Genomic DNA, 14,402 nt, shown 5'->3' with positions numbered 1-14,402 from the left:
TTTTTTGCTCGGTTATTTCTAAATTCTGATCCAAGTGTTGCAGCTACTGGGATGGGAGCATGTGTGTTCTTTCGAGTGATCATAATAAATTAGCTTCCAAAATAACATTATTTAGTTATCTGAAGACTATTAAAGCAGGTGAAATGTAATCAGCACAAGCTAGAAGGGCTGCCTTCCTAGGAAAAAGCTGTGTTTTGGTTAAAGTCATATCTATGACAGGACATGTTTACTAGCTTTTTATTTCAAGATCTACAATTAAGGGTGTAAGATTCCAGTTGTTGAAATGGAATATTATTAATTTAAGCTCAAATTAATAACATGTAGTCCCAGGATTATGTGCAACAAAATTATTTAACATAATAATAGTTATGAATTCTGATTTAGTTCTGTTTAAAAGAAAAATGTGTACTGCTTTTAATATTTAGTTACATTCATGCATATTCAGTAATATTATAAATAAATATTATATACATGGTGGTATCGTTCTGAATTTGAAAAGTTAACAGAAAAGATAGACTTCAGCATTATAGCCTCAGGTATTTAAGTTTATTGAATTTTCAAATTACCGTAGAGTCCAAATTGTACTATGAACTGAGAGACATTCCCCTAAATATTTTCTAGGTTCCCAACATAATCCTTTACCCAGTTGGGATCAGCACTTCTTGAAAGCGAGATGAGCTTCTTAAGGATCACCAGAAAAGGGTGCTCTTGACAGATAGTTTCCTGTCAAGAACTGACTATTGTCTCCCATAAAATGTTGCCATCATTGCTGTGGAAAGGAAACTAAAACATTGCAGATGAAACTGGATGAGCCTGTTCTCATAGTTGCCAAGAAGGAATAAAGGGAATCTGTCATATGTAAGCAAACCACAACTCTCTTATAGGCCATTTCTGGAACAGGAATATTTGACCTGATAGGTAAGGTAACCCTAAGATAATCGATCATCTCAGCTCCTTGTCACACCAGCTAATAAGTAAATTATCTGCTGTTTTCTGAATCGCTTTTCATGTATTTAACTCTCCTGGAAAAGTGGAAGTCATCCAAAGCTCCAGGTGGTTCAGAACAGAAATCTGCTCTTTTCTCACCCTTGCTCTGGGGAATTTCGAGTTAGTTTTTTTTTTTTTTTTTTGGCTTTCAGAGAATGGAGCATGAAACACAGACCAACTAGTCACAGAAAGTTCAGCACACAATTAATCCGGTTTCTTGAGTTGATTCATCAAGGCAGGTTGACCAATAGTTCAACTCTTAAGCAAGTAATTGTAATGTTGAGATTCAGGAAAACAATTACAGTAAAACCAGACAGGACAGACATGTTGTTTTCCATGACACGTATGTCACTTTCTAAAGATGGTGGCTAAAGGGGAATGACTTTTTTACTCATTCTTAGGTGCATATGGAGCTTAAGTTTATTACCTAGTTGTAAGAAATAGTGACATCACTAAGCACAATAAAAACCTTATTGTAAACCCCATAAATGGAGTTGAGAGTATTACTTAATTTGTTTCATGCTTTTACAACTATTATTCATGTTCTCTAATATTAATCTTTCATGGGCCCTCCTTACATGGAAAAAAAAAAAAACTTTTCTGGAGTACCAATGAGAATAAAACTGTTTGACACATAGCTAAAAATACTTTCAATTAGACACCTATGCCAATAAATAAATTAGTAATTATACAAGTTTCAGTGCTATTTTAAAAACTTGAAGTACAATTATGAGAGTGACCTGAGAGGGGGAAGGAGACTGTGTGATTCAGTAGTCAGGGAGAGCCCCAAGGAAGGCCATCTTTTTACAAGATCACCATGGCCTCCTGAGGAAAATGTGTTGTAGAATGACCAGTGTAGAAGAGACACCAGTTAGGAGGCTGTTCCGCTAGACCAGAGATGACAGTGGCACAGAACAGAGTGGAAAACAGTGGTCCCAAAGAGAAGTAGATAGAGCCAGGAGATATGTGAAGACAGGGCTGACAGGATTTGCTGACTAATTGGTTAAGGGATGGGGACAAAGGAAAGGAAGACTCAAAATGATCGTCAGGTTCGGTACTAAAGATACGGGGTAGATGGTGAAACCGTTTCCTAAGATGGGTACAGCTAGCTGAAAGACATGTTTGAAGAGAAAATGAAGAATTTGTTTCCAGCCCTTTGAGGTATCTTTAGGTATCCAAGGGGAAATGTCAAACTAGGCTCTTGGCTGTAAATATCTGGAGTGCTTGGAAGAAGTCACAGATGAATATAGAAAGTTGGGAATCAAGTGCCTATGGATGCTATTTAGAGCCACAGCCTCAAAGACATCTCTTAGAAAGATAGCAGAGAGAGAGAGAAACATAGAAACTTAAGGGCCAAGTTCTTGCTTATTCTAGCATCAAGGGATCTTGCATAGAAGCCAGTAAAAAGCCAGCGAAGTGAGAGGCAAACCAGAAGAACGTGTTGTCATGGAACCCAAGCCAGAAAATATTTCAAAAAAAAAAAAAAGAAAAAAAAGGGAAAGGTCAATTGTGTCAGATGTGGCTAGAATGCTGAGGACTGAGAAGTGACGATTGCGTGTGGCAATTTGGAATCACTGGCCCCTTTGATAGGAGTTGGAGTTCTTAAAAATAAAGAATTCAGATAAACTATCTTTCAAAAAATTTGGAAATAGCATTTTGTATTATCTCAAAAGAGATACCACTAGAGAAATTCATGAGACTACATAGAGGCTTTAATAAAATCAGCTTTTAAAAATGGATTATAGAATAGGTGACTAAAGGATACATAATTAGAAATACCTACAAAGTTGTTAAATCAGCTGTAAGCACAGTATGAGGAAGAGTAAAACCCAAAGTGGGATAAAGCTTGAAAAAAATGCTGAGGAGAGCCCAAGATTATTCTAGTGCTGTTTAGAGCAAAGCAGTGACTAAGAAAGTTAGTAGATGTGAGAGAAAGTGGAGTTTCTCAGTGTTTATTGCTTCTCTCTCGTTTTCCAATGAAAGGAAATACTGTTCAAAAACAGGAAGGATATGACAATACTAAAAGAAAATTAACATAAAAGCAAGATAAGATGTTATTGTGACTGTAAGTAACTTCTTTAAATGGGAAAGAACGACAGTGGGAGCAGTCAAGACCACCTGTCTACAGAAGTAGCGTTTTAGTTGAGACCTGAAGGATGTCTCGGTGCCAGTCAGGTGCACAGTTGAGAGAGAACAGTTCAGACAGAGCAAAAGCATCTGCCGAGTTCCTGACTTAGGACAGTGTTTGGTGCATTTAATGATCGTACAGAAGAGTTCAGAGCATGGAAGGCAGGTGGTAGAGAGGGCCACAAGGCGAGACTAGAGAGACCACTTGTGGAGTCACTGCAGGGACTGGATCAGGCCGAAGAAGACCAAGAAGTGCAGCATTCCAAGAGTTATTTGTTGCAGAGAAGGCTGATACTGGAAAGTTAGACCAAATGACCTTTGAGCTCTCTTCCAAAATTGTAATCCTTCAAATACAAGAACATAACGCATTTGATGTTAGATAGATATTCTGGATCACAAATTAAGAGATAATAGAAAATGTAGTTAATACAGTTGTAAATAAATAACATAACAGAACAAAGTAAATAAGTTGTCACTACCATATAAACCAAATGTCTAATATCCAGAAATGCAGAACAAAACTCTTTTTTAGTAGGTAAAACTATATTCAAGGATATCAAGAGTCACCCACATAATTTTGGGAACAATTTCAGAGAAGGCAGACTAGATGTCATAAATTAGCGAGATTTACAACGAACATTGAGAAGTCCATCAATAATATAAAATACTGCTAGTGCTGAGTAATATAGCTATGAATATGGCATTCAGTCTTCATAAAACTTAATTTTCTCCTGTGTGGAAAAAAGAAAAAGACTGATTATTTTAATATCCCTATTGTCTAGCTGTATATCTGGGTAACTTACAATCTTTGCTTTATGTTTAGTTTCTTTCTTCCTCTTTTTTTTGTACTTTTCCTCTCTTCTTTCCATTTATGTACCTGTTTACCCATTTAGATAGGTAGATATCCATAGATATTTATGTATGTATGTATATGTAGATATATATGTACATATATGCACACACTCAAAGAGAGAAAAAAGAGAAAGAAATATATAGACTCTATAAAAGAGAAAAATTTCATTTTAAAAAGCTTAGGAAAAAAGTCCAAGATTTTATTTTAATCTTTCTGTGGCATGCACATTTATTTTTAATTATAGTGATCTTGGGATCGACCCAATGTGTTTCTTTGTTGCTTCTTTCTTTAACTTGCTCAGAAAAATGAAACTCTGTATTAAATATGACCTGAAAAAAATACCAGAATGAAAATAATTAGAAAAAGCAGAATTGCTTTGTATTCTATTTGTCCAATCTAACTTAGGCAAGGATTTTAGAGCCTCAGAAGTTTGTTAAAAGAATTATTCAGTTCTCGTTGTCTTGTATTCAAAATATACTCTTCTCATAAACAAATGTACTGTTCATAAATGTTTCTGGCCATGTCAAATGTTTAAAATATAGAACAAAATTAAGTTTTCAAAAAGAAAAAAAAAAAACTAGGCATCTCTTAGTGCTTAAAAAAATGAAAACCTTTTCCAAGATCAAGAGCTTCTGCATGTTGACTGGGGTGCCTCTTTGCACAGACTTTGGACTTCTGATTTTGAAGTTTTCTCCCAACTGCTGGGAAATGTGGGACATGCTATCTACCTGCTAATTTCTTAATTCTTTCAGTGAATTAAAGCTAGGTACCACCACTTACTATGTGGAGCTTATTATTCCCAGTCTCTGTTCCTATCCCTCCCCATTCAGTCTTTCATTTTAATCTTCCTAAGGTTGGCAATACCTGTTATCAAATGCCGGTTTAGAGGTAAAAGCTTCTACCAGAAATGATACAGAAAACAACACTGAAAAACATACCTTAGGAAAAAAAAAATCACTTCAATGACAATATTTTGGTATTTATAACTGAGGGTTAAGGCATAATGAAACCAGCATAAATAAATAGAACATGACATGAGAAAGACCTGTTCCTTAATCTTCAATTGGAAATAAGATGCTAGTTTTATGAAGACTGCATAGTAGCAATAAAATGAAATGAGCAATTTAGGCTTTGCTTATCTCTCTGGATCTCACTAGATCATCATCAGGTGCTAGTTATTTTGAAACACCATATACATTCTCCCGAAATCTCTCTCGTTAGATTTAAATTTTTATCTTATCTACGAGAAAAACCAAGCAAACCAAAGTAGAATGCATAACTCATTTGACTGCCCCTGGGTACCTCCTTAATTGAGGTGCATGCTCCCACTCCAAAACTGGCATACTTGATGAGATTATTCCTGGTTAAAGGTGAAGACCAGATGAAAATGAAGGGTAAGGATCCTTGTCTAGTGCGTTTTTTCCTCTGATAGCAACAGGCCAACCGAAGGGCTTGGTCTCCTCTGCAGACTCGAAGAAAGTCTGGCGTGCATATGTTTTCAGTGCAAGCTGCAAGGACGTCTTTGATTTCTATGTTGTGGTTTTCTTTGTAAAGCAACTATATAATAATAACTGAGTTACTGTGAGAATGAATTTTCCTTAAATTATAATGTTTTTCTTCCTGGTTCCCTACAGTTTTTCTAATCAAGTGCGGTTTTCACGGTTCTGACTTCCTACAGTTTTTACTCTCTCAAAGTACAATTTGACATTTAATGTAAACTCATGCAGGAGGCCCAGGGAATCAGAAACTAGTTTCCTATCCTTTAATTCATGGAAGGTTTTGGATTAGGGTGATTTTAATGAAATAGAGCCTTGAAATATGATGTAATTGGTCTAGAGCAATAATGTCGATTCTTGAAATCAATATAGTAAATATTTACACACCTACAGGAATAGGCGCCTTGAGAACAGAGAACTAATTCAAAAGATAAAAGGAACAATTCGAATTCATAAATGTTAACTATATATTTAAAGAAAGATGTTCTATTGACATCGTATTTTATAACTAGCAGTTACATTTATATTTGTCTTATTTTTCAGGAATCATGTTTTTTTTTAAATGTGTAGAAATTGGAATAAAGGAGTTAAAGAAATAGCTCAAAACTGCCTTCTAATATTTCTTTCTACCGTAAACACGTTATTGTGCATGGACACTTGATCCAAAAGATGAAAATAAGAAACCCAAGAATTATTGACATCCTTTGGAGAGTACAAATTCTACCTGGATAGCATAAAATTTAGAGAAAATGTCAAAGTAGTTATGTTAAAGTCGACAATGTTATTTATTAAAAAATAAAAGATCTGCTCACCATGTTAAAACTGATAATAGCAATTTAATCTCTAATTTAATAGCAATTTAATAGCAATATAATTTTTATATATCTGAATTTTTATTAAAAAAATTTAAGTGACTTATGTATCAGCATCATATTTAGTACTTAGGTTGTAAAGATGAATAAAACATAGTTCCTGCTCTTGAAGAACTTAGAATCTGATAAAGTAGAGAGATATATGAGCAGATGATTTCAGTGTAAACTGGTAAAATTAGTGGGTTGAATGTTGTATTGTGATAATTAAGAGGAAGACAAATTTAAGGAGATTAAAAATATAGAGAGATCAGTTAGGAGTGAGAAATAAAAAAGGTCTGAAATTAAGTCAGTGATTGTAAGTAAAGGTAGAGAAGAAAAGTCAGATTGGAGAAATTACTAACGAGTAGCATTGACCAGATACTGAGAGAAAGGAGAAATTTTTATAACATCTCAATTGCTGGCTTTAGGAGGCAATAGATGCACGCATAGTGGTCCCCCAAATGTAAATGAGGTATAGAAAAGGTTGAGGGAGAGAGACATACTGTATTTGGGGTACCCGTGGTCATTCAATTGGATTTGTATAGAAGCATGTTGAGGGAGAGAGACATACTGTATTTGGGGTACCCGTGGTCATTCAATTGGATTTGTTCAGGAAAATGGCTCCCAGAGTCTAAACTGCCTAGGAGAGGTCAGGTTGGTAATAGTGATTGGGGAATACTGGTAGGCAAGTAATCACTAAAATTCATAAAAACTAATGCCATCTCTCAGAAAGACCCTGGAAGGAGAGAGGAATAGTAGCCATAAGATGGGACTCATAATTTTTTCCTTTACTTTAACCACTGCTCTGCTTTGCCTAATAATGACATTTAAGTTCTGGAAGGACTTAGAGAAAATATAAGGTTATATCTAATTATATGTATTTGTCATTTATTATTATTGTTAAATTGGGAGGATATTTTAAATATTTCTGTAACTCTTAGTTTATGACTGTGACATCATTTATTCCTTTTTGTAGGGCAATCACTGTAAGTAACATTTTATTTCCCTAAAATTCTGTTCACTCACATCCTCTTCTGGCTGCTCTGTTAAAAATGACAAGTCATATCTCAGGAATGTGTTCTAGCACCATGGAATAGAAAACCTAACAGATTGCTAAAGTGGTTGAATCTATTGATTTGGGCTCATTAACATCAAGCTTTAATAACTGATGGCCAGCCCATATTAATTTAAGGACAAACTCCCAATCTCTTCATTTTACTCAGTAGCTTTGTTCTAATTCTGCTCTGACTGAACTTATGACACTTTGAGCCTCAAGATCTACTTCCCAAAGCATGACAAAATGTATCACAATGTTCTAAAAGAACTGAAGACTAATTCACTTGTAATGATTACTTCTGTAATTTTCAATATATGAAATATTGTCATATGATTGACTCGTAAGTATATGCCAAGTGGGTAAGTTTAGGAAAAGTTATTCTCCTTTCTTCTGTTCTCATCCCATCTTCATCCTCATGATAATATGCCTTCTGGTTCACTGTTTGAAAAACGTCTAGGGACTATTTTTATTACATTTACAAACATTTTTTGTACAGCCATGTGACTGCTTCTAACTCTTCAATGAAAGTATTTCTGATTATTACATAATCGGTATGAGAACATTTGACATGCCCACTTGTCTTCCAGGTGTATAAAGCATTCTTTGCTATGGATGCATCATTTCAGACATCTATTTCTGAACAAATGTGTTTTAAATAAACACTACTTATGATATGCCAATAGCATAGTTATTTATATTCTAATTATTATAGATGGAGAAGCAAATCCTAAAAAACATTTATGACTCATCTATGAGTTAGACATATAATCCATGTCTAGAAATATCCCAGTCAGGATTTCTAATTAGAACCACATTGACTTTAGTCCTTTTGTACTTTTTCCTCAAGCTTTTGATTACTTATGTTATTCACTAAGCTATTATCTTACTGTGAATCTTCTAGATTATCCTCCTTTGGAAATTCACCAATATTTCATTTTCTCTTGGTAAATATCAGTGTGTTTTTCTTGTTCGAGGTTTATGTATTGGTAAGCTAATATCATGGGCACAAATCTCTTGTTTTGCATAATATTTGGACTTGTGTGGAAATATAATAATAATATGAAGAAAAAGGCACAAATATCGCAAAAGTCCTATAATTTATGATGAGCATTTGTGGATTACTATAAATTTTGACTGTTAGACATGGTTGTCAAGGGTAAAAATTTACATTGATTAGTTTTTGATTAAAGACTGACAATAAGCACCATCATTAAAGACTGATAATATATTTCAACTTTGAAATATTATTACCAAAAGAAAGCATCATTGAATGCGCTAATTTTCAGTCTAGACCACTACGTAACAAAATTGATAGTTTGATCATTTGCTTCTTAATCGACTCAGTTTCTCAAATTCTACTTTTTCTTTCAAACATTTACTGTTTGGAATAATTTTTTCTATATAACTTATAGATTTCAGGACATTCATATAGTATACATGCAAAGGTATGAAAAAGATGAAGGGCTAAACAAACACTTCTCTCATTTTAGTCATAATCTTTATGAGTTTAGTTTCTTTTAACACAATTGCCAAAATCTGCCCAAGGAACGATTTAAAGGCAAAGTTGAACTAAATGATCCAGGTGACAGTGAGGTCTTCTCCAAACCACAGAATCCTAAGGACAAGGATATATAAAGGCAAAAATAAAAGTTTTCAAAAAAATCTATTTAAATAGGGCTTTCCTGTTGGCCTGATGTATTATCTAACACCCCTAGCTACTGAGAGCATATATCGAATCTGGTACTAATTAAGACAAGTCTAAGAAGTTGACTCAATCTTGAAGAAAATATTTTGTTTTTTAAGCAGCAAATATCATCACTTAATTCCCATTACTTTAAAGTTACCCTGTTTAACTGTATCTAAAATTAATTGATACTAGAATTAAAAAGGAGAGTGAATATTTTTATGGTATCTATTGCAATGGTGAGTTTCCAGGACTACATTTATATTATAGCAATTGTATGTATAAGTAAATCCATATTCTTAAGAATATTCTTAAGAATAGTTTCTTTTGCCATGAAGCTTTATTAAGAAAGAAACAAAAGATGCTCTTTTGTAGGCATTTTAGACAAATGATATATTCTCAGCTTCTCCTATGTAATTGGAAATAATGAAGCTTTTTATAAGGCTGGACATTCCCTGGGGCCCCTCAACTCCTGCCTGGGCAAATAATTTTATTATATTTCTATTTTATCGTGGAGGTAAGATTGTCTCCTTGAGTCTTCTTTTTTTCTTTGACATTTGTTGATGGTTGAGCAAAGAACTTTCTTTTTAAGTGTAAGTCATGGTTAAATTGATTTCTCTCAAAACTTTATCTCAGAGCCCACTTTTCTCTTTTGATATTTTCCTACAGTGCTTGGTACCCATTTGTTGCTCCCAAGCTGGAAAATTAAGGACTCATTGACCAGTCTTTCTGATGAATTAATTTCTGCTAAAGTATCTATGACTGAAAACAACAAATGAATTACCCTTCTCAATAAGCATTTTGCTTTATAACATGTAGCAAATATCCTAATATTAGAAGTTTCAGGCTTAAGAATAGATTTGTAGGGGAACACTTTGGGGCAAAAAGAACTTTATCAGTTAAAGCTAATGTAGCCCATGTGAAGGGTGGCACTATGGTCTGGAATTTTTGGAGCAGGCACCATTGAAAATCTTTCATCACTAGGGCCAACTGTGGGTTAGATAAAGACCCAAATCCTTATGGTCACATTCCCTTGTAGAAAAGGTGTCCTTTCTATAGAGTCTCAAGTCCAACCTCAGAAAGGGAATTGGCCCATTCATAGAGTTTGAGGCTTGTCCACACTTGACTGTGTATCCTTAATAGTTTAAGTTCTTGATTTCCTGTCTCGTGGGTGAGATTACAAGTATGTAAATAGACTTGGTGGTAAGCTGGCAGACACTGTATTTAGTCCACAAACTAAAGCAATAGTAACTGATCAAACTGCCTGAGCATTTTTCTATCAGGGATAGTAGCATTTTTATTAGCTAACTTCGGCTAATTGCTAGTTTAAGAGGTGGGCTTATAAGCAACTAATTTCTCTAAACAGGTCCAGGTCCACAATTACAAACTAAATGGCCAACCTCATAGATACAGGATATCAAAAGATCACTTGGTCATTTGAATCTTGGTAAATTTAGAGTGATTCTTAACAGCACTACTGCCCTCTGAGTTGTTACCTTCAGAAATAGACACCAGTATACTTTAGTCCAATTTCCAGCCTGGAAAAACATACTCATAGAATAAAATGGCTCAAAATTGAGGATTTAAACAATTCACAAGAATCACAGAGAGATAAGAGTTTGACTGTCCTTAGAGACAAAAAAAAAAAAACATGTGTAACTGATTATAGTAAGCAAAATAGAGTCTAGCATTCACCACTTAAACTCATTTGGAGTGTTGTCAAGTAACAAGATAGGTCAAATGTCTCATGTCGGAAAACTGTTATATAAGATATAGCTCTAAAGTAAAACTAATTTGTTCATCACGAGAAAATTTAGTCCTGGTTTTCTATCTGTACTTGGATGATTTCCAAACTATACTTAAGTTCAAGTCACTGAAATTTAGACAATTGGACTGGAAGTGGTTGACCCACTTATTTGTAAGAAGGGCTGTAACAAGCAGTCTCTTGTTTATTCTACCATGAGGAAAACATAGGTCAGATGACTATGGACATTTTTTGAAATATTTTTTTATTTTTTTCTTTGCATAACTACTAGAACACTTAATCAAATAAGCTGAAATTATTTCTGGTCTCTTTTTAAGAACCTCATTTAGACTGTGGTCCTAAACCTGTTTGGATGAGCAGTTTTTGAACTATTTTTCAGAAAAGCATTTCTATAGAACTTTATGTGTGAAAGGAAATTTGGGTAGATATTTTCAACTAATTTTTAAGAATAATGTGGTTTATCAGGACATTCTTAAGTCCATCGAAGCTAAGATGATAATATCAAGAAAGACAGAGAAAGTCACCATTGGGAACATATCAATGGGATGGGTCAAATTCCATTTTCCTCTGGGTCACAGAAGAATTCAAAATATTGACTACAATGTATTTTAACATATCCATTGCCATTAGGTTTTATCTGTCTTTACTTTTAAGAGCACATGCCTATTTAAAATTATTTTTAGTGTGGAGGGCTGCTGCAACTAACAATTTAACCTTAGATTTATTTGTTTCAGACAACAATATTTGTTATAGTTTGGATTCATGCATTTGTAATAATTTTGAATTAGCAGAAGGTGTAAACCTCTATAAAGTCAATCACTGTCCCTCAGATTTACCTATACAATTGTCACTGGGTGTTGTTAGCAAGTAACATAACCTGACAAGAGTTTGTGGTAAAGCTTTTACAGATAATTGAGGTTCAGGAAGGCAGTAAAATAAATTAGCGCTAGTAAAGATTTATGGTAAAAGCATACCTATACTCTTAGATCTTCAATAAAATTTATTCTTTTGTTTTAGCAGTGGTATATAACCCTGTATCAAGAAGATGCTTCTGACTCTGTAAGGAGAACTTGTACCTGAAGTGGTTTTAAAAATAGGCCAGGAATGTTTTTCAACCATCTCTCCTGTTCCCTCTTCTGATTCCCCTAAAACTAGGGGTGACAGTAAACACACTAAACAACCAGCATGGCACCTGCTGACCAATCAGAATATCAGGAACATTTAAGCCACACTGGTTTGTGCCTGTTTCATATCCGTTGGGCCAGGAGATCAAGGTCAAACTATTATTAAATAAAGCAGAGCAAACTGGCTTATTTGAAAATCAGATACATTCTAACCTTCAACTCAATCTACTTGATTTTAACACTTTAAAGCATCATATGGTAACAGGAGGATAATTTCTATTCTTCTGAAATTAAAAGTGTGAATGATGAAGTCTTCTTTGAAATAGTTCTTCATTTTCTATAAATTTTGGCCAAACTGGAGATATATATTTTTTCTTCTTTTTCAGATAATCAAGGTTAAAATAATTTTTAAAACCATGGATATAGAGCAACCATCCCTCATATGTGGCAATCTGTATGTCAAGTGCTCATCCAAACAGGTTTAGGACCACAGTCTAAATGAGGAACAGGAAGTATAAGTGCCACAGAACTAGAAGAAAAGTCATTTCATAACTCTTAGATGGCTTCAGTGAAGAGGGGAGGAGTATCATAGTAATTAGGGTGGAGTCTGAAATAACAAGGGTGTGACTTCAAGAACCAAGCCAAGTTCATGAATGAAGCACAGTATACAATTATGGTTTATCTATATATCAATATCCTCTACAGGAAATAACTTTGTGGAAAAAGACATTGAATTAGCCATCGACCATGACAAAAAGCCTTGAGTTAAAATATCTAGTGAGTTGCATTGCTAATAATTGCAATAATTTTCATTGAATAAAGATCCAAGAGAATTAATTATTGTTGGTGATAAGCCAAGTACATATAAAACACTAGACTGAATTTTCACTTAAAAAACTAATTTTAATTTAAGGCTGCTTCTCACATAGTTGGTCCCTGGAGGACCTACTATGTGCACCATCCTAGTTGAATGGACCAATTTGCTTTACTACTAGTGCTACAAAAGTCACATGTATCTTTCCCAGCCTGCATTCTACCAATTTTTGCCTAATGTATGTCTTTATATTGATGTTACCATGAATATGAAGGTGTGGTTATTCCAAGTTTAACAATGTTTTCCATCACCTCTAGAAAGAGAAGTCTCTCTTTAGAATCTAACAATTTAACCGAAATTAACTCCTTACAGATTAGGCTGCTTTTCTTTCAGACATATTAGCATTATAATACTTGGTGGTATACCTGATATGTTTTCCTAAGTTTAGGGTAGGAATCTGTTAGGGAAGAAAAAAGTCCTCTCAATTCTTCTAGTTAAGCAATAATGGATATAATAATAATAATAAAAGGCCACTGTAATAGGAATAGGAAAAAAGTAAAATTGTGAAATAGGTTGATATTGCCTTCTTTTTAGGCTCGCTCACCTTGTTTCTCTTCTTTCCCCAGGGAACTTTGTCCCTTGTGGGGCTCCCTGGCCACTCCCCTGGGATTTGCTCCTCTTGTCTTTGCTCTAAACTTTCTCCCATGTCCACAAGGTTATCGAAGTTACCTGTCCCAGGTGCCATTCCGTCAGGGCCATCCTTTCTGCTTGATAATTAATCGGATATTCTAATTGTTGCTAATATGCTAATGTGCTAATTGGCTAAAATATAATCGTGTTAATTTTGGGAAACTGTATGATCAATACTCATGATTTGTTGAGTGTATACTTGTGAATTTGCCTACTGGTTAAAATTCATTTGTAACCTGAAAATCAATACTCCTGATACATTCGTGATCATTCATAGACATACATGGAAGTAGGAAAAATTTTGTTTCCTGATGTGCAAATTCCCAGCTGAGGTCAAACACGTTGACACTGTCTTCTTTCAGCTCTCATACTGTAAACAAGTGTCCTTTTCACGGTTTATTTAGTGGTGCCACTTTTTTTTTTTTTGTATTTTTGTGCTTTTAGGTGAAAGTTTTTCTATTTAAAATGACCCCCCAAGCATAGTGCTAAAGTGCTGTCTAATGTTCTAGGCACAAGATGGCTGTGTTGTGCCTTATGGAGAAAATATGTGTGTCAGATGAACTTCATTCAGGCATAAGTTACAGCTGTTGGCCATGAACTCAATGTTTACGAATCAGTAACATATATTAAATATGTGTCTTTAAAAAGAAAAGCACATAAGATTTGTATTGATCAGTTGGTGAAAATGTTGTGACTAGAGGCTCGTAGGAACTTGGCCCTATATTTCACTGGGAGCACAGTGTTCCTTGATTCAAAGTCTGCAATGTCTTTGTAAAACAAAACTACCATAAGTAACAAGAATCAGCTGTACTTATTTCCTCCCATAAAGGGGTTTGCAATAGTTTAGAGTTAGAGATAAAAATGGAGTAAAGTAGCTGAAGGAAGAATAAAAAACAAGCAAAAATGGAGTCATGTAGTTCAGAAACAGAGAGAGGTAAAGTAGTCTAACCAGAG

The 14,402-nt window shown here is 34.5% G+C and overlaps 1 protein-coding gene across 1 annotated transcript in view; it reads left to right on the top strand.

Annotated features, from left to right (window-relative positions):
* Positions 1–14,402, top strand: part of RAB27B (RAB27B, member RAS oncogene family) — a 50,033-nt gene that overhangs the window by 969 nt on the left and 34,662 nt on the right. The gene's annotated exons all lie outside the window — the stretch shown is intronic.

The sequence above is a fragment of the Pteropus alecto genome, unplaced genomic scaffold (genome assembly GCF_000325575.1).
Source record: "Pteropus alecto unplaced genomic scaffold, ASM32557v1 scaffold146, whole genome shotgun sequence".
NCBI lineage: Eukaryota > Metazoa > Chordata > Mammalia > Chiroptera > Pteropodidae > Pteropus > Pteropus alecto.
This window is presented reverse-complemented; position numbering and strand designations above follow the sequence as displayed.